Source organism: Capsicum annuum, chromosome 11 (genome assembly GCF_002878395.1).
Source record: "Capsicum annuum cultivar UCD-10X-F1 chromosome 11, UCD10Xv1.1, whole genome shotgun sequence".
NCBI lineage: Eukaryota > Viridiplantae > Streptophyta > Magnoliopsida > Solanales > Solanaceae > Capsicum > Capsicum annuum.
This window is the reverse complement of record NC_061121.1, coordinates 198876070-198901415: the sequence shown is the minus strand read 5'-3', so window position 1 is coordinate 198901415 and position 25346 is coordinate 198876070.

The window sequence follows — 25346 nt, the reverse complement described above, 5'->3', positions numbered from 1 at the left end:
TTATCTGCTAGCTTATTGAACAAAAACAGTGTTACCCATAGAAGTACAGATACCACCTTTGAGAATTATTCAGGAAGTTGATTTAAGTGATGTCAAATAGATTCAAAATTGGTATAAGTAGTTAATTCTAATTGATGAAAAGAGGATTAATGCAATTTTTCATGGGCAACTTTATCAGAATAGAATGGCCAAAGCTTTCAATAAGAAGGTAAGAACGAGACAAGTCAAGCTGGGACAATTGGTGTTGAAACACATATTTCCCCACCAGAGTAAAGTTAAGGGAAAATTTGCACCCAATTGGAAAGGGTCTTACATCATTCACTGAGTATTGATAGGGGGATCATTGATCCTAGCAGAATTGGATGGTTAAGTGTGGCCGAAAGCCATCAATGTAGATGTTGTTAAGAGATACTATGTTTAGAAGCCTTTATTTTTGTTTTTGCAATGTTCCTTTTTATATGTAATGAAACAACAAATGACCTAGTTCCCTTGGGGGAATACATAGAAAACCCACATTGGGTTTGATCTCTTAAGTAGAAATTTTTCAAAAAAAATCCTTTTGCTTGTAATGCGAACTACGGTTGACATGACTTCTTTGGCAGATTCATAGGTGACTCACATCGGCCTTGATAATATTAGAAGAAAAATTCAATTCCCCTTTTATTATGTAATGAATTACATTTGGCCTTATTTCTGTGGGATACGTAGGCAACCCATAGCGGATTCAGGCCCCTAGTTTTAAATTTCTTAAGTGTATTTCATGAACTGTGCTTGGCTTGATTTCTTTAGCGGGATAAGGAGGCAACCTATACATGGCTCGATCTTATAATTTTAGAACGCCAACATCTCACTCAAACCAAAATTGGGACAGCTATTAAGGGGTATCGTTTTGAGAAATGGTTGAAGAGACGTCGAGAGATATTGAAGGGTGTGGGTTCTACCAAGCTGTTGAAAAAAGAGACATTCTTTTTGGATAAAAAATGTTCGCATTATTTCACAATATGTCACAGCTCAAAAATTTGGCTGAATTTCTTTTTACCACTATGTATATTGGCATATTTTATTTATCAAGTTATTTAATACTCTTGTTTATCTTCTATTTTAAATAATTTTTACTCAAATATTTTCTTGTTATCTATTGGCGGAGATTAGAATAGATGGAATTATGAGTCCAAACAAAGCTGAAAGTACAGAGTATCCAGAGCCAAACCTTCAAAGTCAACATAAATCAACCCCTCCTCCCTAAATTTATAAATTTTCTTTGAGCACAGGTTCTGAAGAATAGTAGAAGTCAAAAGTTAAAAACATTTCCAGTCTTGCGGGGATTCCACCTCGAATATATCTAATTTACTTTAAAGTATCTAGGAGAAATTATGCCTTTGCAATAATATTGATTAAATCAATTTGAAGATTTTACAAAGATTTCAAACGCACTGCACATGACTTCTGTATAGTCTGCATAAATTCATTTTTTATATGTTGCAGAAGTGTTTTTAAATGCTTAAATGCATAATACATGACTTTCAGTTACTTTGCATATATGCTTTAAAATACATCGTACACGCACTGCACAAATATTTTAAAATATATTAAAATGCATTGCATATGGCTTTAATGGCTCTTCATAATCACAAACGCTATGCACAACCACTTTAAGTTATTTTGCACAGTGCTTGACTTTCATTTCCTTCTAAATCACTGCACAATCATTAAGTTATTTCACACTATGCATGACTTTCATTTTCTTATAAAGTCACTACACAATCGCTTTAAGTTATTTCGCAATATGCATGATTTTAAATTCTTTTATAGCACAACGTAATTGCTTTTTGATAACTGCACGAAAACCTATGAATACACTAAAAAAATGCTTTATAGAAATTCAATTCTTGAAAAAATTATTTTTCATAAATCATTATCTAAAAACTTCCATCCATCATTCATTTGGCTGAAAATGTTTCATCATCATAATTTTCTTAATTTAAGGTCTTATCTTCATCACCGAAAGACATTATTCACATGAATCATCGACCTAAATATTTATTTTTTATAATATTTGTTTTTAGCTTGCAAGACTGCATTTGCATAAACTACCACCCGAGAGGCGTTATTTTCATTAATGCACTGAATGCATTTATTATTTGCATACTAATTACTTTATATAGTTCATGTTTCAAAAGAACTTAAGCACAAACTGGAACCATTTCTTAGCAGTGAACTGGGAAAATTTGTTAGGAATGAAGATCAGACTCACAGCAAAGGTCAAGAGTCTACCTCAAACATCACTTGACCTAACTCCCAAATGTCCTGTACATATCGATAATTCGATGATCAAGTTCTCTCATTCTCATCTTCTATATTCCTGAATTATCACATCCAGTGTCATCATAATTCGACACTGACACTATCTTTATAAGTTCGTATCCTTTCTTATAATCTACAAATATTATTAGTACTGAATTGCATATGACCCGATTCTCATGCAACTCGAGATATGTAGTCACCTTGAAGACCAAAGTTCGGCCATATTCCTCCCAAGCATTTTTCATAATTATCATTTCATATTTTATTAGCTGGACAAAATTAGGTTACTAAGTCAACTTCTTTGTTCGAAAACTCTTCCGTCATTGTCAACCAAGAGGGATAGCTGTTGACACCCAATTTTAATCCGTCTTTCTTTCAAGTCATCTTTTTGTGCTTCTAAGTAATTTTTATAACTTTTAAAAAAACACATGTATGTTATTTCTATAATTAGGAGTTTATCCAAGTCTAGCCACCATTTATACTTTAAACTTAGAATCATCATCGACATCATCATCATCATTATTATTATTATTATTATTATTATTATTATTATTATTATTATTATTATTAATCACCATTATTATTTAATACTATTTTTATTATATTTTAAATTATCGTCTCATTTCCTATAAACTTGCACAAAAGATATTATATTTATTTTCATTTAATTGAATCAAATATTTTTGTGGTTTAATACTTTATAAATACCATCGTTCAATTTCGACATTTATCATGCAACTTTATTTAAATGCTTATATTTAAATATCACATAATATATTTTTTATTCGGACATTTTTTAATATATTTGTTGAAAGTGTTATTTATATTAATTTAGAAGCCCAACGGATATAAGAAAGAAGGCATTTTAAAATCAGCCCATATTTATGCAACTTTGGCTTAAAATTAGGCCTGGCCTATGAAGCCCAACCCTTTTCCTCTCTTTTTCAACCTCAACGCCACAAGGATGCCATGTTTGCACCATGTAGGGTGCCAAACGGTCATGACATACACCAAACACACTCGTTTCACACATTTCACAAGCTTGGCACACTCCCGGCACATCTCTACCACGAGTTGCTCTCTTATTGGCGATTCAATTAACACTAACTTCCTAATTACCTTGCATTACCCTAAATACCCCCACTTTGTCTACCTAAAATACCCTAACTAAACTCAAGCCTATATCATATTAGACTTTTCCTTTCAATCCCAAAAGGGTTGCTTTCTCTCCTCTTTCCTCTCTCTTGTTCAACGTCCCTTTACCCCTTTCAAGAAAAACTTTAGTCTTTCACCATGGTGGACAGAGGTTGCTATTCTATTTTCGTGATGAATTCTTTCAATCATGTTACAATAGAGTGGAGACAGCTACTAACATTTGAATTTCATATGTTCAAATTTGAGGAGCCCAATTCCCGCTCAAAGGATTAACCCTAGTAGATCTGCTATAAATTCTTATTTTTGGTAGCCTCTTGAAAAGAAAAAAGGGTGGAGACATAGCATTGTTTGTTGTTTTCTTGGCTCTTTGTTCTTTCAGCCGCGAACAAACTTTTTTCTGCCGTTCTTTCTTGTTGAAGCATCACCTAAAAGTTTCTGCTTGTTCACTCCTTACATTTCTCTTTTCATTTCCTTTCACTTATGGTTCGAGTGTGGATCCATGACCGAAATCTCCCATTTACTGCCCCGCAAATGGTACATCCATCTTCTTTGCCCTCTGTTTTGTGTTCTGTGATAAAATGATATGTGTGTCCTAAGAAATTTGTGTGTAAGGTAAGATTTTGTTTAGCTATAGTATAAATCAAGTTTATATAAGTTTGGTTAGCTAAAGTAAAAATCATGTTTAAAAATGTTTGTCCGTTTAGGTTGGGGCCTGCGAAGTCATGTGCTTTTCACTATTTTCCCTTTTTAGGATTGGATATAGTTTCATAGAATTAGTTTTCTTCTTAGTTTATTATATTTTTTGTCTTTAATGGTGAAAAATTGTGACATAGATTATGCACTTCTTTGTTTAAGATAATTTGGTCAAAGAAAAGGTCTACTTTGCTTGATAAATGTCCTCTTTCTCTAATAAAATTTAGAACGACACTAGATACACTCCTTCAGCTTTAGTCAATGTTTCATATGCATACATGGCCTTTTGGAAGTCTTTGTATATATATTCTCTATTTCCAGGAGTATTTTGTTTCATTTCTTAAGAATGTCATTCTTTTTAAATGAGATATTTTGCTTTGCTTATCTTAGTTCAATACTAAATATCATGCACACCTTTGTTAATCCTTTAATAAAAACGTGAACCCTTTTTTTTCTACATCCTTACTTTATACTTTACGTGCACATACATACATGCTTTGCTTGCCGGGATATTTTTGCATGATACATATATGTATTGTCCTTTTAAAAAGGGCATAAGTTATATTTCCTTCTCCGTGCTGTAGATCTGTGGGTTCGTAATTGTTTAAACCCGATATATTTGAGGATTATTTGTGCTCAAAAGGCATAGAGTGTTGAGATTTAGCCATTTGATTTAAAATAGTCTAGTTTGAAATTCGTACGTCTATGCTTTGGAACAATACATATGTCGCGCTAGATTACTTGGTTCTACTTAATTTGGATCATTGTACTAATTTTATTCCCTTTTTTCTGTGCATGTGCATTTCGGAGCAAATGGAGTATTAATTCAAGACTCTTGATAATGAAGTCTCAGAATGAGACGATGTTACCCTTCATTCGAATACGAAGTCATACTCTATACTGTCAAGTCAAATCCGCCAGCAGTTTAAAGCCTCTTCCTTTCCTTCAAGCTCTATTTTCTTTGTATACATAAGTGATGTTATCTTTCATTACTTTACTTTTTTTACACATTAACGTTGGAATTTATATCATGTTTACATATGTTTGGACTAGTCTCAGTTTTATTATTATGATAGCAAATGTAGCTGTTTTGTATCGACTTAGCTTAATCACTAGATTTAGAGGTAATTTATATCATCAAAAGATTAAAATTTGGTAGGTAGAATAAATACCCTTTGAATAGTTGGTCAAGTTGTTACTCTTTAGTTTTAACTAATTGGTTGTATTGATTTAATCAAATATAGGTTTTGGCGGTAGGCGAATTTAATGCTGTTAAACTTGATAATCGACTTTACTTATTTTGGATATAGTAAATTAATTTCATTTCAAATAAAAGATGGCAGCTAAGCCAACTTGATTTTGCGAGGCATTCTTAGGATTTTTAATGACAAAAATTTATTTTTTTGTAAAACACATGTCTTTTCTTGATAAAACAAAATCTAAAGTAACCATAGATTTAAGAAATTATATATCTTCAAATTTATCTTTCAATAATTCATTTAGTATGGTGTGGCTAATCTTTGAATTTACATTTATTTTATAAAATTGATGAAAGGACAAAAGATCTATTTTTAGAGTAATAAAGAATGAAACCTTTGTAACGTGATTAATCTTTTGTTCTAATTGATAATTAGAAACCTTTGTACATTTTCTTTTTTAAAAAAGTGATTAGAAATAATTTTTTATAGCTTTAAAAAAATAATTTGAAATAACTTCTTTGGTAAATCTTTTTAAAATGATTTGAAATAACTTCTTTGGTAAATCTTTTCAAATTGATTTAATAACTTTATTTTATAACAATAATAAAGTTCGCATCATTTTAAAGACTATAAAGGTATCTTCAGTAATTTTCGCAAATGAGTGAATTTTTAGTATTTTTAATTTTCACCTTATAAATGATTAACATATATTATTTTAAGTAAGATATACAATGCATCACTTATTTTTTTATTTCTTAAAGTAATATTTTACTTATTTAATCTAAGTTTGGCTGTTTAACCGTAGTTAGTGGATCCTTTAGGGTGGCGGTGAGAGAAAACAACACAAGAGCCAAAGCTCACCAGATGTTTCTAAAGTCATTCATTACCCAAAGAAAAAGGTAACTCTAGTCTAGAGAGCTCTACTGTATTATAGTAGCATAGAGGTTTTCTGTATATTTGGTCTAAAGATTCTAGAGCACCGGTTTCAAAGGGGATGCTGACGTTTCTCGAAGAAAGGTGGCCATGGAAAAGAAGGTCAATCTTTTTCTTAATCCCTTCCCTATAGGTAATTAGAAATCTTACCTAGAATCACTAAGTTAAGTAGACATTAAATGAAGTCTTTATTCATTTTAAATCACTTAGTTTAAAATAGGTATCCTAATTTACCATAAACTAATTAGGTGTCTACTTCCTTTATTTTAATTAGAAGTTTTTTATTATGCTATACACTATTTTGACCCCTTTTTAAAATAAGGTATAACAACAATTATCCTAACGTGATTAAACACCTTGTTCAAGAGGTACCCATTAGGAATCCCATGTCTCCCTTCATTCTGATTAACTCAAACTTACTCAGACATTCTATCAAAAATAGATCAACACCAGAGGTAATAGTCCTCTTCTCTGATCTTGGCAATAGAACCTTGTTAATGAATTCAAATACCAACTGGAACTCACTTTTTAGAAACTTCTTTTTCACTGCAGCTGCTGAAGTTCCACTCAGTTTTGAGGCTTCAATTATAAAACAGTTGTGGGTTGTCACTACACAACAGTCCTCACACCCATAACAGGTACATCTAAAATTCCTTTCAATGTTTCTTCATACAGTCTTATTTTTTTGTTTACCTGTGTAGTCAGACTTAATCCATCTTCTAAGAAATCTTATGAATAATAGAATTCTCTAACTTTATTTTCAAAAAGTATGAGTGTTGATTCCTCAAAAAGATATTACCATCCCTGGTACCTAACTGAAACACCCTAGTTTTGGAACCTTAGAAAATTTCCTGGAATTCTAATCTCTAAATTCAATATGACTCATGGGTACGATCCGTATGTTACGGTACAGATGGTATGGTCTAGTCGTATATAGACCAGTGTTGGTTAGTGGGAAGGATTTTGATTACTGTAATAGATACGACCTAGGGGTATGAGTCATATTGGTTGTTACAGATCGTTTGGTTTCTTAAATTAATCTTAGACTTGGTTACTTAGTTTGGATCTGAGTACAAGTGGCTCACCATGAGCCGTAAGCCATGGTATGAATCATAATAGAGACTCGTATGGTAGGAAGTGTTCAATCCTCCTGACATTTTATTCGTCTAGGGATACGAGTCATGGATATGGATCGTATATTGTTGGTATGACTTGGTTGGATGAATCATATATAAGACAATGTTTGGTCCAAGGATGGAGGTTCAGGTTACCTGTGGTGGATACCAATCGTATCGGAGGGTACGACTCGTGTGGGTTAGTCATATCCCTGCAATGGGATTTTGGTGCAACTCAAGTGGGGGTATTCTAGATAGTTTCCTACTTATCATAATAGGGTACCACAACTCCTAACCTACTTGGAAGGTTATTTAACCTATTATTCTATTCATTAATACTTAGAAGCCCTTCCTAAACACTCCATAATTCTCTCAAGAGTCTTTGGAAAATAGGAGCTAGGATTTCAAGTACGGGATCAATTTGGGATTTATCTTTGTGATTTCTTTTCGTAATTATCTAGGTTTAAGGCATGTTATCTTCCCTCATTGTTAATTTTACTTAAATAAATGGTTTATATGAATGTTTTCATGGTTTTACTGTTATATGATTTTTATTTTCTAATATGATTTAGGGGTTTTGATGTTAAATAGTTGGTTATGGTTTCTCATGGTTTTAATTATGCTTTTATATGCATTAATGATGGTTTTGGATAGATGGGGAAGTTTGTGAACTTTAAGTAGAGGAGAATGTCTATCAAGGAATATGCCTTGAAGTTTTACCAATTGTCAAGGTATGCTCTTGATTTAGTAGCTGACATGTGAGCTAGAATGAGGAATTTTACTTCTGGGTTTAATCAAGATTTGAATTTGGAAAGCAAGACTTCCTTGATGATTAAGGATATGGACATCTCTAAGTTGACTATTCAAATGCAGCAAGTGGAGGATGAGAAGAAGAAGCAGGTAGTGTTTGGGAATAGACAGGGTAAGAGGAGAAGGTTTTCTGATCAGGGAGGTGCTCAGTCTTAGAGTGGCCGAGATGGTGGAAAATGGCAGAAAAAAAAGTGAGGGATTTGGGTTCCTAAATCGATTAGTTCTCTTTATCAGTCCAGTGACAAGAGTCTTTGTGTTGGTGATAATTTCTGATCGCATGGTGCCTAATATCAGGCAAGTAAAGGTTAGTCAATTTCTTTATGCCCTCCTTATTGGTTCTGTGGTCATCCTAATTAGGGTTATTTCTATGAAGAGAGGGATAAATAGTTTAATTTTGGCCAGGCACGTCATCGACTCAAGGATTATTTAGTTAATAAGGTTGCTGCGGGGGCGAATAAAATTCCTATAGCTTCATCTTCTGTTCCTACACCTGGTGGTATTGCATCTCCTTCTGTTAATACTCCTAGTTCTAGTATTGGTTGGAATAGGTTTTATGATTTTGTGTCCTAACAGGAATTCGAGGCATCACCTGATGTTGTTACTGGTACGTTAAAGCTTTTCTCTCATGAAATATATTATTTGATTGATCTAGGGTCTACTCTCTCCTATGTGACTCCTTATATGGCTATATGTTTTGTTTTTAATTAAAAATTTATTTTGGATCCTTTTTCTATTTCTACCCAGTGAGTGACTCGGTTCTTACTAAGAGAGTCAATAGGGGGTGTGTGGTATCTGTTAGTAGAAAGAAGACATTGGTGGGTTTGTTTGAATTAAATATGGTGGATTTCAATATTATTCTAGGTATGGACTGGTTACACTCTTGTACGCGTCTTTAGATTGTCAAACTCATAAGGTTATCCTTAGATTCCCTGGTAATCCAGTTAGAGAATGAGAGAGTGTTTATTTAGCTCCTGGGGGGAGGTTTATTTATTATCGTAGAGCTCGAGGTTAATATCTAAGGATTTTCTTTATCACTTGGCCCGATGATGATAGGCGAAATTACGCGCCTATATCAATATATTTTGCCCATATTTTAGCCTAGTTTCGAGAACTAATTATCTATTTCGTACACTTTTAGTCCTTTTTCCTGTAAATGAGCTAACAAATGTGATTAGGAAAGTTTCAGGTATAAATGATGCAAAATACAGCAATTTATGGCTTACTTGACGCAAAAGAAAGCTCACAAACGAGATGGAAAGGAGCTGGACGCATAAAGGACTAAATCTGCTGCATGGAAAATCTGTCCCGGGCTAAAACAGCATTTCTGAAGACTTTGGGACTTACAGACACAAAGCTGGATTTTTGCCATAATACATTAACCTAGTGCAATTAGGTTATGTGTTTCATCATTCTATTTGGATTATAATTTTGTAACCTTACCCTAGTACAATTGGGTCAAGGATTTCATTAGTATATTAGGATTTGGTTATTTATTAGTTGAGTAGGAGTAGGATAGGAGTATTATAAATACCCTATCATGTTAAAGGGAAAAAGGGGGAGACATTCTGACAATTCATTCATCTCCTTACAATTAAGACATCTTCCTACAACCCATTCTCAATTCTTCATTCTTCTACTCTTAAATTCCACAACAAGAGAATCGTTACTTGCTACGGAATCACTAAAACCACACGCCAAACACCTACTATTCACGCCATCCACCATGCAAAACGTGATATCCTTCGCATTCATGGGTAACTAAATCTCTTAGTTGGGGTTATGGAAGCCGAATGAGTTACTATCTATAGCTATGAGTTTGTGAGTTCAAGACAAGTATATTGCTTATATCATTATTCTCTTCATCTTAAATCTACATTCTTTGCGGTTCAAACACAAGAACACGCCATTCTAACATCTAACCTGTTCGAGAGAAAGGTTATTTGTCTAGAAAAGAAGACGCATAGACCAACGCCAGTCTAACATCTGACTTGTTCGAGAGAAAAGTTATTTGTCTGGAAAAGAGATAATGTCAAGGTAGTAGGACACCCTTTCCTATTAAAAAGCTAGTGCCGTACCTGGACTAACTTCTTGGAGAATTCGTACCGTTAGTCACGCTTTAAGCTCGAGAGAGTTAAAGTGAAATAGTCCTTGTTTAGGTCGAGAGACGCTTGGATTTACCATCGACTACAATTCTCTATAAGCAATTACATGTCAAGACTCTACACACTCATAGCCAATAGAGACGTATACCTCAGAAGGTGGACATAACCCCAACGCCTCAATTCTCATTGTTTACAACACACGTGACAATCTCTCTTTATTTTGCTATTTTCAGTTCTTACATTCTTGTTTTGGTTACATACTACAATCCCCCCTTTTCTACGAGACTTGCACTAAAAGTCTAGTAATTTCTCTTGCTTGTTGGCCAAGCTATTCTCTGTGGGATCGATACCCAACCCAGGTTGGGTTCTATATTTGCTAACGACCGCTTTACACTCCCACGAGAGCTGTAGATTGAGCGTTATCACCCGAGTTAAAGATTTTAACTTGAAATGTCCTTCTTTTTAGTCAGTTCTTATGGTTAATGAGTTTCCAGAGGTTTTTTCGGATGATCATCCTAGTGTTCCTCCAAATAGAAAAATAGAGTTTGGTATTGATCTAATTCTAAACACTCGTCCAATTTCTATTCCTCTGTATAGTATGACGTGGGCTAAGTTGAGAAAACTCAAGGAGAAATTTAAGGATCTTCTGGATAAGGGGTTTATTCATCATAGAGTATCTTATTGGGGTGCACTGGTGTTGTTTGTGCGCAAGAAGGATGGTTTCCTTCAAATATGCATTGACTATAGGCAGCTGAACAAGGTGATGATCAAGAACAAGTATCCTCTTCCAAGGATAGATGATCTATTTGACCAGTTGCAAGTTGCCAAGTTCTTTTCTAAGATAGATATTCAGTCTGGGTACTATTAGCTAGAGATTAGGGAGTTGGATATCCCTAAGATGGACTTTCATACTCGGTATAGGCACTTTGAGTTTTTGGTGATATTATTTGGGTTGACTAATACTCTACCGATATTTATGTATTAGATGAATAGAGTTTTTCATCAATATTTAGATCTTTTCATTATTGTGTTCATTGATGACATTTTGGTTAATTTGAAGAGTTAGGTGGATCATTCTAATCACCCCTGTGTGGTGTTACAGGCCTTAAAGAAATAACAGTTATATGTCAAGTTCTGCAATTATGAGTTTTGGTTGAACGCTGTGACTTTCTTAGGTCATATTATTTCTAGTGAAGGTATAATAGTGGATCTACAAAAGGTTGCTATGGTGAAAAGAATGCCTAGACCTATGACTCTATCCGATATTCAGAGCTTCTTGGGTTTAGTCGGGTATTACAGTTCATTTTTGGAAATATTTTCATCGATATCTGCTTTTTTGACTAAGTTAACTAAAAATAAGGTCAAGTTTTCTTGGTTAGATGCTTGTGAAGGGAGTTTTGAGAAGTTAAAGAAAAAATTAACTTCGGCTCTAATTCTGACTATGTTGAAAGGCAATGACGGGTTCATGGTTTACTATGAAGCATCTCGGGTAGGTCTTGGTTGTGTGTTGATGGAACATGAGAAGGTGATTTCCTATGTTTCCAGGCCATTGAAGGTACATGATAGGAATTATCCTACTCATGATTTGGAGTTGTTGGTAGTTGTGTTTTGGTTATGTTTTCTTTGAAAATATAGAGGCACGATTTGTATGGTTTTCACATGGATATCTTTTCTTATCATAAGAGCCTATAATATGGGTTCACTCAAAAAAGGCTTAATCTCAGGAAGAGGAGATGGCTTGAGCTTCTCAAGGATTATGATATGAGTCTTCACTATCACCTAGGTAATACTAATGTGGTTACTGATGCTCTTAGAAGGTTATCTATGGGGAGTTTGGCTCACGTAGAGGAAGAGAAGCGGGAATTAGTGAAGGATATTCACTGCTTGGCTAATCTTTGAGGTTGCCTCTTAGATTCCAAGGATGGTGGTATGGTGGTATGAGAAGTGGTTCGATCGTCTCTTGGTCCAGAGATTAAGGAGAAACAAGTTCTAAATCCTATTTTGATTAAAATCAAGAGAGACGTTGGTCGGCAAAAGGTAGTGGTGTTTGAGATCAGTGGTGATAGTACTTTATGGTACCAAGGGAGGTTGTGTGTTCCTGATGTCGACGGGTTGTGACAAAGGATTTTGGCTAAGGCACATGATTCATGCTATATTGTTCATCCCGTCTCAACTAAGATGTATCATGATCTTAAGGAGATCTATTTATGGAATGGCCTAAAGAAGGATATGGTTGATTTTGTGGCTAAGTACATGGTGTGTCAACATGTTAAGGTTGAGGACATAAGGCCCAGAAGGTTGTATCAAAAAATTTATGTGCCTGAATAAAAGTGGATAGAGATCAATATGGACTTCATTAGAGGTCTCCCTCGGTCTCGGAGTCAATATGTTTGATTTGGGTAATCATGGATAGGATGACTAAGTATGCACACTTTTTGCCATTGCAGACTACCTTTTCGGTAGAGGATTATGCGAAGCTATATGTTCAGGAGATTGTGAAGCTGCATGGGGTACCTACTTTTATTATTTTTTATTGTGGCACACATTTTACGTCTCACTTCTAGTGGCTCTTTTAGAGAGGGTTGGGGACCAAGGAGAGTTTAAAAACTGCTTTCCATTTGTAGATAGATGGACAGGTAGAGAGAATTGTTCAGACACTAGAGGATAGGCTTTAGGTTTGTGTGATTGATTATGGTGGTAGTTGGGTTGAGCATCTACCTCTGATGGAGTTTTCTTACAACAATAACTATCATTCTAGTATTGGTATGGCCCCTTTTAAGGCGCTGTATGATAGGAGGTGTAGATCTCGGAGTAGGTGGTTTGATCTTGGTAAGGTGGACATGTATGGTCATGATTTACTCTACCAGGCTATGGAGAAGGTAAAGATGATTCGGGATAGGCTTAAGGCTGCCCAAAGTCGCCAAAAGTCCTATATGGATATTAGGCGCAGAGACTTAGAGTTTGAGGTTGGGGATAATGTTTTCCTCAAGGTATCTCCTATGAAGGGAGTAGTGCGGTTTGGCAAGAAGGGGAAGCTCAGTCCTAGGTATGTGGGTCCTTATGGTATTTTGCAAAAAGTTGGTGATGTTGCTTATAAGTTGTAGCTGCATTCTAGCTTGAGTTTGGTTCATCTGGTCTTTCATGTTTCTATGTTGAGGAAGTACATTGGTGATTTTTCTTCAGTTGTTCCTTTGGAAGAGTTGGGTCTCACAGATTCTTTGTCTTATGAATAAGTCCTAGTTGAGATCTTGGATAGGCAGGTTCATCGGTTGTGGACCAAGGATATGACTTCGGTTAAGGTTATTTGGAGGAACCATAAGGTTGAAGAAGCTACTTAGGAAGCAGAAGAGGATATGAAGTTCAAATATCCACATTTGTTTTCTGCTCCTGGGATCCGTGCAGAAGGTATATGTCTTCCACATATTTTCGTTTTCAGAGTTTGTCAAAGGAAAGATTTATATCTTTGCCTCTTTATTTTTGAACTTTGTTAAAGATTGGGAATATGTTTAATAATATAATGTAAATGACTCTTGTGTATGGTCACCCCTACTTTGTCTGTGATTCGGGGATGAATGTTCCTAGTGGGGGACACTGAAGTACCCTAGTTTTTGGACCTTAGAAGATTTCTTGGAATTGTGATCTCTGGACCCAATGCAACGCATGGGTAGATCCATATATTGGGGTACAGATAGTATGGTTCGGTTGTATACTAACCAGTGTTAGTTGGTGGGATGGATTTTGGTTACTGGAATAGATACGACCTAGGGGTACGAGTCATATTGGTGGTTATGGATTGTTTGGTTCCTTTACTTAATCTTAGATTGGTTACTTAGGTTGGATCTGATTAAGAGTGGCTCACGAACTCGTATGGTAGCTAGTGTTCAATACTCCTAGTATTTATTCTACCAGGGATACGGGTCATGGAATAGATCATATGTTGTTGGTACGACTTGGTTTGATGAGTCATATACTGGACAATGTTTGGTCCAAGGTTGGAGGTTCAGGTTACAAGTGGTGGATACCAATTGTATCGGAGAGTACAACTCGAGTGAGCTAATCGTATCCCTGCGATGGCATTTTGGTGCAACTTAAGTAGAGGTATTCTGGGCATTTCCCCACTTATTGAATTAGGTTCCCATGACTCCTAACCTACTTGGAAGGTTGTTTACCCTATTATTCTATTCATTAACTCTTAGAAACTCTTTCTAAACACTCCATAATTCTCTCAAGATCTTTTGGGCAGGGGGAGCTAGGGTTTCAACAAAGGGATCAATTTGGGGCTTGTCTTGGTGATTTCTTTCCGCCATCATCTTTTTTTAAGGCATGTTTTCTTCCCTCATTGTTAATTTTACTTAAAGGCATGGCTTATATGAATGTTTTCATGGTTTTACAATTACATGGTTTTGGCTTACAAATATAGTTTGGGGATTTTGATGTTAAATGATTGGTTATGGTTTCCATAGTTTTAAATATGCTTTTATATGCATTAATGGTAGTTTTGGATAATTGGATTGAATGGGAATGGTTTATTGATAATTGGAATTGGTTTTTGTCATATTATGCCACCAATGTGTTTGACAAAATGCTTATAAAGATATGTTCATTGCATTGACTTCTTTTAATGGGACTTTTGCATGTTTAAACTTGGTAAATGAATTTTGTATGGTTTAAATGGTTTGGAAAGACCAAAGACTATATGTTTATGCTTGTAGTAAACATGGAATTCTCCCAAGTGGTTTAAAAGTGTAAATGAAAGGGAACTTGAAAGTCCCCTTAAACTTATAAATAGTTGGCTATGGATGATACTTGTAGGTAAAGGTTGGTATGATGATACCAATATCAATGTCCTTGGTTAATAAATAGATAATGTTTTGGTTATTTAGAAATTAGTTTTAAATGGGCAATAATGGAGGAATGTGTGGCTAAGCCATTGAAGATGGAGGTCTTGGGGGGGACCAAAACTAGAAACTCACATTTACTGATATGAGGTTGGTTTTGGTGACTGTGTACATGATGTCACACTTTATTTTGGGGATGTACTAGTCATTCAATGGAATACTTTCTCGATCATGCGGCTACACGCATTGGGTCCCTTTAAGCAGGGGAGCTTAACCCATATAGCCCGTAGGTAGTTTAGGATGGCAAAGCTACACAACCCAGGTAAAGGTGTTAAAGGCATGATAAATCTGATCCCTTTTTCCTGGCATGGTTATATATCTATATATGTTTGGTTGGTTATATATGGATGGTCTTACTTGGTTTTATAAATGGCACTATTTTATCTATACCCTGATATCATGCTAGAGGTCACTCACTAATCCCGTCTACTGGTGGCTATATACCCAAGCTATGTAGGAACTGAAAGTTCTACTCTTCCTACATAGTCACTGACTTAGGATCAACATCTGGAGTGAAGTGGAGTGTTTCCACCCTTTTGGAAGGGCATCAAACATTTTAGTTTCATTTTGGATATTGGTTTTGGCTGTGGTTGGGGGAATGTCCCAACAAGATTTCATTACTCTTTTTGTTAGATCCTTTGTAGTACTTCTATGGGTTGGAATGGGCAGCCTTAGCATTGGAATAAGATGAAGGGTAGACATCATTGGACAGTATTGTTGGTTGTTCCATCCTATTTCATTTTAGGATTACTTATATTATGTTTGGAACATCTTTGGTTATAGTATGGTTTATGGCTCTTGTTTGGTATGGTTTAGTATGGTCAGATAATTCGTATATGATGGTTGGACTCGATTGGGTTGGTCACGGTTGTGATCTATTCCCAGCGTCTTTATATGAGCCGTTACACTATTTTATTACATGCTCGAAATTCAACCAACTTAGGGCAGGCAGTTGGAGGTTCGGTTGGGTAGCAAGAGTGGTCTCCAGTCCGGGACAGACTTGGGATTCCTATTACAACAAGGTCCCAGGGTGGGTTGTGTCACTGACATATTCCACAAACTACACCATCCCAGGTTTTTCATAAATCGTTGGATCAAACACTCTGCTAGCCAGCACTTTCTGTGTTTTCAGGACTGCAATTATTTTCTTCTCTAGACACCTTTTTCTTTTATTTCTCTTTTCTTCTTCTTTTTGAAAAACTTCTTGATTTCCTTTTAAAAACTTTTCTCTTCTTGGGGCTAGGTCTCTCAGAGTCTTTCCTTTTCTTAACAGCTATGTGTTTCTTTTCTATCCTTGTAGGGATACCAGACTTTGACTTATAAGATCTGGTTCTCCCACTGCATAAACTTCCTATCTTCTCTTATGAATTGCATCAGTAACATTAGAATCAATGTTCTCATCTCCTCCAACTTCTACTATTTCAATATTATCCTCCTCCTCTACAACAGATTTTGTAAGTCTTTTTCTTTTAGTGGTAGATGGCTTACTCTCCTTCATAGTATCTACTAGCAATTTCTTCTCAGACCCCCTAGTTGAATAGGATTTGTAACCTGTATACCAGAGTCAATAATTTTCTCCTTTCCTTTACTGGCCCTCAGTTTCCTCATGGACCACCTCAGAAGTGGTTAATGCTCTTCCTCCTCACCTTCCTCATTCATAGGTAATACAACTTCTTCAATCTATTCACTTTGTCTTATTCTCCCTCAATTTTCTTTTCTACACTACAAAAGCTTTCATTGGGAACATATGCGATCAAAAGAAAATTTTTTGCTACCCAATTTATGCTGCTGAATGGATCAAACTTCTTTACAGGAATCTCTTCGTCAACCAGTTGGGCAAATATGGGGTTTGTCTAGAGGGAGTAGGGGAATCAGGTACTTATAAGTTTTTTGAAATTTCAGTACCTTTCAATTCTTCAGAGGGGACAGATATTTATGAAACATTGGTGGACTTTAGTTCTTCTGAGGAAGAGGGAATTTTGGGTTTAGAAATTTCTTGTTCGTTTTGTGAGTCAAGACCTTTATTACAATCAACTTCCAAGGTTAACTTAGTAGAATTTTAAACGAATACAATAGTTTTGATAGGAAGGGTTTTACTTAGGGTTTTTGAAATCTTAGTAGGAGACTTAGTGGATAAGGCACTTTGAGATTATTGAGGATGACCAAAGGATAACTCTTTCATAGGGTTTGAGAAAGATGGAATTGCTATAATTTTAATTTTTTTGTGAGGGGGAAAAAAGATTAGTGTATATTAGAGATGGGGAATGATTTAGAAGGATGATTTGAGTCAGTTTAGAAGAGAAGGAAATATAAGGGTCATGATTAGGGATTTAAGGAATTAACCATTTGAAATTTAAGAGGTACCCTTTTTGAATTGACGCATCTAATTAAAAAAGTGTGACTCTTTATATTTGATGAATTGACAGCTTTTGTTCAGATAGGAGAAGACATATGACCTTTTTTAGATAGAACTTTTATGAATTTTTAAGGGAAATTATTTTGGTAGTAACTTGGGAGATGGGATCAATTCCCTCCCTCTCTTTCTTGAGTGAATTCTCAACTTGTGTTTGCTTCAACTATTTTCCTCTAAAGCTATTCCCATGGGTGTATACCTGCAAAGGTATGTTACTGAGTTAGACTAATATGCACCTACCTTATTAAGGATACCTTTCTCCTTATCATAGCCAATTTTATGGAGAGACTAATACACATGTTAGGTCAGGTCAATTTGATCAATCCATGCTTTAGCCTCTACGCACCCCTTTTTATTTAAGAACTTGTTCTCAATGAAAGTCTTGGGGATAGGTCCTAGACTTGACTTTATTCATACTGCTAAAGCTATTCCTTTTGAGAAGAGTTTCTTAGGGACCAGGTCCCTGAGAATTTTGACATGACCCCTTCTTGTTGATCTTCTACTTAGATGGGATCAATGAATGGTATTTTGTATCATCACCATTCTTATCTGCATCTTTAAGCTTTTTTCCTATCCTCTTCAGCATCACCAATCCTTTATCTTCATTTCATTGAGTTCTTCTTGCCTTGGATAGTTTAGTTATATTCTTTCAGGGACCAGGTCCTTTGAAATCAACTATTTCAAAATGAGAAATTTCTACTTTGAAGTGTCTTAAGAGAGAGAATATATTCAGACATTCCAATATTTAAGTTTTGAACACATACTATCAATAACCCATTCCTGACTACAATTCCCTTTCTCTTACATGAAAGAATGATAACTTGTTGGATCTGGGAACCCACTTGAGTTTTAGTTCCCAGTAGAAGGACACTGGTGTGATCAAATCCTTCTTTCCCCTCTTTGTAGAGAGTTGTTCTTCACCATTTTCAGAGACTTAAAACCCATAGGATGTGAATTTTCTTGCTAAATGTATTCTGTATTGCTCGTTTTAGCCTTAAGCCAATGCTGACACCTTTCTTTCAAATGTCCATCTCTTCTATTACGAGTACATAGAGGTTTGTGACCCTTGTTTCTAGCATTAGGAGTAGCCTTTCCTCGAGACCCAATAGGTTTAGTTTTTCCTTTGATAACCAAGTATTTTACTATTATTTACACCTTGATTAGTCCAAGTATAAAGGATCTGTGAAGATGCAGTCCATTTAAGAGATTTGTTAAGATCTTTTCTTAATCGGACCAGGTCCTATTCTAATTCAACATTCTTATGAAATGCAGACATAAGGTGTTTTTAAAAATCTCTCAATTTCTCTCCATGATTTATTTGAAGCTTTAAAGTTTCCTTCTTCCCTTTATCATCTAAATAATTTACCTTCTTTAGTAGACTCATACAACTCAAATTTTCAAATTTTAATTTAGAGACCATTTCTTCAGTTTCCAATATCTAAAGGGTTAACACAATTAATTCAAGATCTTTATTCTCTACTTTCTCCTCTAAAGCATTTTTCTCAGAAGTCTGTTCATACACAAAATCAATTAACACACTTTCAAGCCTTTTTATCTTCCTAGCAGAGATTTTTCTTAATATTTGAAAGATTTACCTCATTTTCTCCTTCAACTTCTGTGTTGTCCATGAGAGAAATCAAGGAGTCATAGATAATTGGACTATCTTCCATATCTAACATGAAAATATCTCTAGACTTCTCATCTTCATAAGATACATTGGAAGAATCTCCCCATACCGCAAAAGCTTATTTTATTGCATAATTAGTTGCATCCTTTTTTCTTGATTTTTTAGGGACCTGGTCCCTGTTCTTTCCCATGTCACCTCCAGTCTTGTGATACTCCGGATAATCTAATTTGTGTATTGGACAATCCTTAATGAAATGCTCAGGACATCCACATTTGTGACACATCTCAACATTGCTTCCCTTTTTACTGTTGCTTACTCTTCTTTGAAACTGACCACTCTTTTTCATGGCTTTAATAGTCCTCATTGCCGAATAGGAAATATCAGTGTCTTCTTCACTTGAATCATGTTTTGAATCCTTTAATTCGATAGAATTTTCTCTTTTTGCTTATTCTTCTCTAGATCTTGTTGCTTTTTATGCTCATGAGTGTTTAGATTTCCAATAAGTTCATCCATAGTGAGGGTCTTCAGGTTTCTTAACTTAATTCTAGAATCCACTTTTCTTTCCCAGAACTTAGAAAGAACACCAAGAATATTCCTCACTTATTTATACAATGGAATCATTTCTCCTAAGCAGTAAAACTCATTTGTGATAAAAATGAATCTTGTATTCATTTCTTATATTGTTTCTTCTTCTTTCATATTGAAGGTTTCATATTGAGTAGTCAACATGTCTACTTTTGAATCCTTCACATCAGTAGTACCTTAATCAAGCAATCCCAGATCTTCTTGGCATTTTTACAGGAAAAAATCCTATTGTATTCATCAGGTCTTATGCCACAAACTAACAGTTTCTTGGACTTGTAGGTTTCCTTAACTCTCTTTCTATCTTCATCATTAAACTCCCTCCTACTTTTGACAACTATTCTTTTTACTTCTTCTTTGAAATATCTAATAGGAACATGAGGAACATCAAGAATTATATCCATTAGCTGACTATGCTCATCCATAATAAAGTCATACATTTTGGTTTTCCACCACCATATTACTGCCCATTAAATTTAGGTGGTCTGGTTGTAGATTACCTTTTTTCCGGATTAGGTGAAACAGCCACGATAACAAAAACACTCTAGGTGTGAACATTTTTGAGTAAACAGACTCTGATACCAATTAATTAAACCTTAGGGGATTGCACCACACTGTAAAGGGCCAAGCCCTTTACAGTCAGTCACAGACAATCAAATAGTAAATTAACCCGGAACATAAAATAATGCAGGAAACGTAAAGAACACAAAATTTAATGTGGAAACCCCCTTGCTGAAGGGAGGAAAAACTACAAATTTCCCTTACTAACTCTTCAAAAGTTCACTATAATCAACCTCTTGATTTTAGTCTCAAACTTAAATCTAACTCTAGGCTCCTTCTGCTTGTAGGAACTCTTCTACAACCTCACCTTAACAACTCTATTAAGACTCCCTCAACACTGATTAACTCTAACTAGTTTAAAGCTCAGGAAACTCTACCTAAGCACTCTCAAAGTATGAAGAATAGAATATTGCTCTTATAGAATGAGTACAGATTCAAGATTGACTCAAGAACACTCTCTATTTCAGCACATACAAGAAATAAAAACTTGAGCAATGTTGAAAGTTAGGTTCTTTCTTATTTAACTCTTCAACTTTTTCGATTTGCAAAAGCTATCAATTGAGAAGAATCCTTTACCTTTTATAGTAAAGTAATGATTAGAGTTAAAATGCAATTGGATCAGCCATCCTAAATAGTACAAGCAGCACCTATGCAGTTTGTTACACTAGATGACAAAACTTTGTAGGTGCGTGCCAGCTGAACTTTAGCCTTGAAGATCAAGGGACTTAGTCCCTTGTTGTAAGTTGTTCATCTTCAAAATAAGATATATCAGACACATTCTTATCTAACCATATTTTTTCTTTCCTCTTTTATCCGTCTATTAGTTATAAGTGTACTCAAACTAATTCCCTCATTATTTAGAATGATGTCTTTAAAAATGCCAGAGTTTCTCCTGGCTCTTTGGTGCTTCTTTTCCAACTTGAATTATACATGCATCAAATTATTTTAAATCCAAAGAATTCTCCCTTTGTATTCTCTATAGTCCTTGCCTCATTCTTGTGTTTGATCCTAGTGATTCATTTACAAAGATTCTTTTAGGGTCGTTAAAGAGAATGAGCTAGTGCCTATAAGAAAAGTATGGTGAGGGTGATAGGTAACACTAAGGCCAACAAAATTTCTCCATAGCCGCCATGGCCTCTTCTTTTGATGTTGTTGCTTGTGTGTTACATATAAGGTATCTATCTACTAGGGGGAAATTCTACCATAAACCAACTAAGCGAATCATGTAAAAACCTACTTTAATCTACCTAGATAGAAAAATTCGTAATACCCATTCAGGAATCATATGAAAGTCTCAAAGAGAACATTAAACCATTATTTATTTCAATAAAATTTATTACAAGTATCCAAATAAACAAGAAAAATCTACCTACAAAATATAGAAAAGAAATCAATATCCAACTTTCTCCATAGGAATGAGAAAAAGGAAACTATGGAAGATCTTTTCCACATCAAGAAAGAAACATCAACTGATCCTGTAACCAGACAGTGCCCCAAAAGTGTACTGAAAGTGTAGTATCAATACAACAATAAGCACCATTGGTCCCCCAAATTAAATCACATAAACACCATAAAACTATCCCGATGGAAAACATGTGCCTCAAGTGTTTTTATTAGTGAAAAACCTTCATCCCATTAATTTTTCACCTCCCTAATTTGATACTCTTATTGGAAACTCCCTCTTTTATCCAATAGCACTATTTTGCAAGTCAACCATCACATCACATTAACTCTAAGTGTCACTTATCAATACTTATATCTCCTCTATTTATGTGTTTAACACCCAATTAGTAAAGGACTCAACAACAATGGACATCACAAACCCCCACCCTTAATAACAATTCAACTTACCTCAACAATTGCCTTGCTTCTCAAAAGTACCTATCTATAGAGACACCCAAGCATCATAAGGAAATATAACCAATTAATATAAAAATATCAACACCTTTACTTCATTAATCTCAACAATGTCAAGAAATTAAAAACTATAATTTAATACAGGAATCCACCCAAAAACACCATGTCCAGTGACAAAATCAATAATCAGGCAAGTATACGTTATGACAAGCAGTTCATCAAGACAAGATCATGATCAACAACAATAGAATAAGCTCACAATTCATGATAAATACAATAAATTCCACCTTTCATCAACTGTCCCTTCAGTAGACATCAAATAGAAATTATACCTTTCAATAATATCAATAGCCCAAACCACATAAGGATTCCCATATAACAATGTTAATATCTACTGATTCAACTAATGAACCAATACCTTGTACACATATGGTAAGGGTCTTATAGTTTCCCATTAGTCATGACCTACAAGTAATGAGCTTTTGTCCTTATACCAAACCTCCCAAGTATCTAGTTTCTGCCTCCCTTATCCAAAACCAATCTTGTGATGATGTCCTTTACTGGATCATATCATAATAATAATAAATCCCACATTGTCATTTATTGGATCATCTCATGATAATAATAAGTCCTTTGATAACTCTTTCATCAGCTCATCTTATAATAAAAATAAATATCACAACAATACAAACACAATGGGAATAAAATAACCACACTTATATAACCAACAAGCCTTTAGTATAACCTCATTATGTGTCATTAAAAATTAGGATATCATTCAACCATTACTCTTATTTAAACATGCATTGTAATAAGTAAATAAAGAAATAACTAATAGTCACACATAGACCAAGTAAGATTTTCAACTACATTTAACCATCAGCTACTAGATCACATGCCACACCATTATTCCATAAATAAACTAGGCCTACATAGGTCTTCCAATATCTAAGGTATGCATCTTCTAAGGTATGCATCTACACATTTGGTTCATACTTTGGTACATCCAACCTTCTATATTAACTTTAAGTTTTCACCAAATATACTTTTCCACCTAGCATCCTTATTTAACTTAAACATATTAGCAATCATTTCTAAATAGGTATTCATTAGTTTCTAACATTTCTTTCGAGTATAACACTATGATTACCCATAACTTAGTTCAGAATTAATAGTAACACACACAAGTTCATATCATAATATCAATATTACACACACCATCTGGTCATATTCAAGAAAATCTAGAATTACTATTTTTTCCACCCAAACACTATGCTCGCAGGACTAAACATAGAATTTACCATAATCTATGCCATCATATATTTTCTAATCTAGTTTTAAGCTACTCAATTAAACTTAGACTGCTTGGATGCCAAGAAGCTACTATGAAGGCATAAACACCAGCTTTAGACCCTATTTTCTTATGTATAATCTGCAAGAAGTCAATGGATTTTACCCCGTTCAATTATATCCCTTCTCATTCATTGCTTCAAAACACAAGTCAACCCATAAGGGTTTTTCTAGAAGTAAACCTTGTCCTATTTCCAATTAATAAGGTTAATGAAAATTAAAGAAGATGAGGGACTAATTATAGTCCGCAAAATCCTTTTTTACTAGCCATAGGCCGCTACCACGTGCTACTATAGAGAGAAAATTTCTTCAATAAAGGGATGACATCAGCTCACCCCAAAATTTAAATTTTTAAAATTTTCAACTAAAACTTTACGTAACTAAATCAAGAATATATTTTGAAAAAATTCTCATGCCTCATGCCCTTGCACAAAGTGCCTTTAATAACAATAGAAAAGGTCATTACAATAGATAGCAATTTGCACATTATTTGTCTTTGAACAATTAAGGTAGAAAGAGGATGGAATAAAAAAAGCTCAAAAATCAACACTCCATCAATGATTACTATAATACACTACTCCCTAGCTAACTAAATTTTACCACGGACTCACTAAATTTAAAGCCACTCTTGATTACTACTCTGTTCCCTTTCTCAAATAATTTTCATAATTGCGAGTTGCTTGAGACCACATTAACAACTTTGTTTTTAGTACCCAAGGTAATCAGCGCCTCACTAATAAATTAGAGAGAAAATAAAGTCAAATCACATATATCAATTTTACGCACCAAAAACACCCCTTTTCTCCCCGATCACTTTACTACCATCATTAAAGATAAGGTAACACTCATTATAACTTCTTTTCTTACTTCACCTTGTATTATCATAGAATTTACTTGAAATTGTAGAAATAGGATAGTTCTTAGGCTAGTTTTTGAATTTGAAGTCCTATATTGATTAGGATGAGTTGTTGAAGTATGGTTTCTTCTCTTACACTTACAATGCTTCTAGAGCATTCTATATGTAAGAATTACATAATTCATAGTCAAATTGGGCTTGAAATAGTGAGGACTATGAAGGTTTGTTATGGATTTGTTCTTGATGATTTAGGCATATTTAGGAGTTTAAATGTCCAAATTTTTTCTTATACTAGTCCTAGGATACTTTCCCTATATCGATTTGAGCTTAAAAGGTCCAAAATGACCAACTTTTTGCAAAAAAATAATCATTACTGCACCTCTTAAAGGTTGGGGATAGTGAAGGATAGTATAGCAACCTCATCCCGCTATGATAACTCTATAGTAGGAAGAATATTCCTATTATTGTAGTCATATGGGAATGGGATACAGCCCGCTATAGTGGATGACAAGTAGTAGCCTTTTAGCCATTTTTCATGCTTGGCCCATTTTCTGAAATTAATATTCCTTTGATACTTAAATGGATTCCATCTTTCTTTTTGCCTGATTTTCTCAGGTTTACTATGTTAATGGCTGAAAAAAGAAATTTCTCCCCTACCTTCATAAGATTGCTTATGAGAACTATCAAGAATAATTTTGGTGCTATTAGAGGATGAGATTTTACTACAAGAGAGGGTTCCTTACGAGGGACATAGAAGCTGGAACGCCAAAGTTCTACAACCAAATATAATAGTTTAAGGGACATAGAAGCTAGAATGCTAAAGTTCTACAGCCATCTCTGAGAGTTTGATTGCATTCCATTAGTGGAGGCTTCTCAAGATAAGGTGTTAAG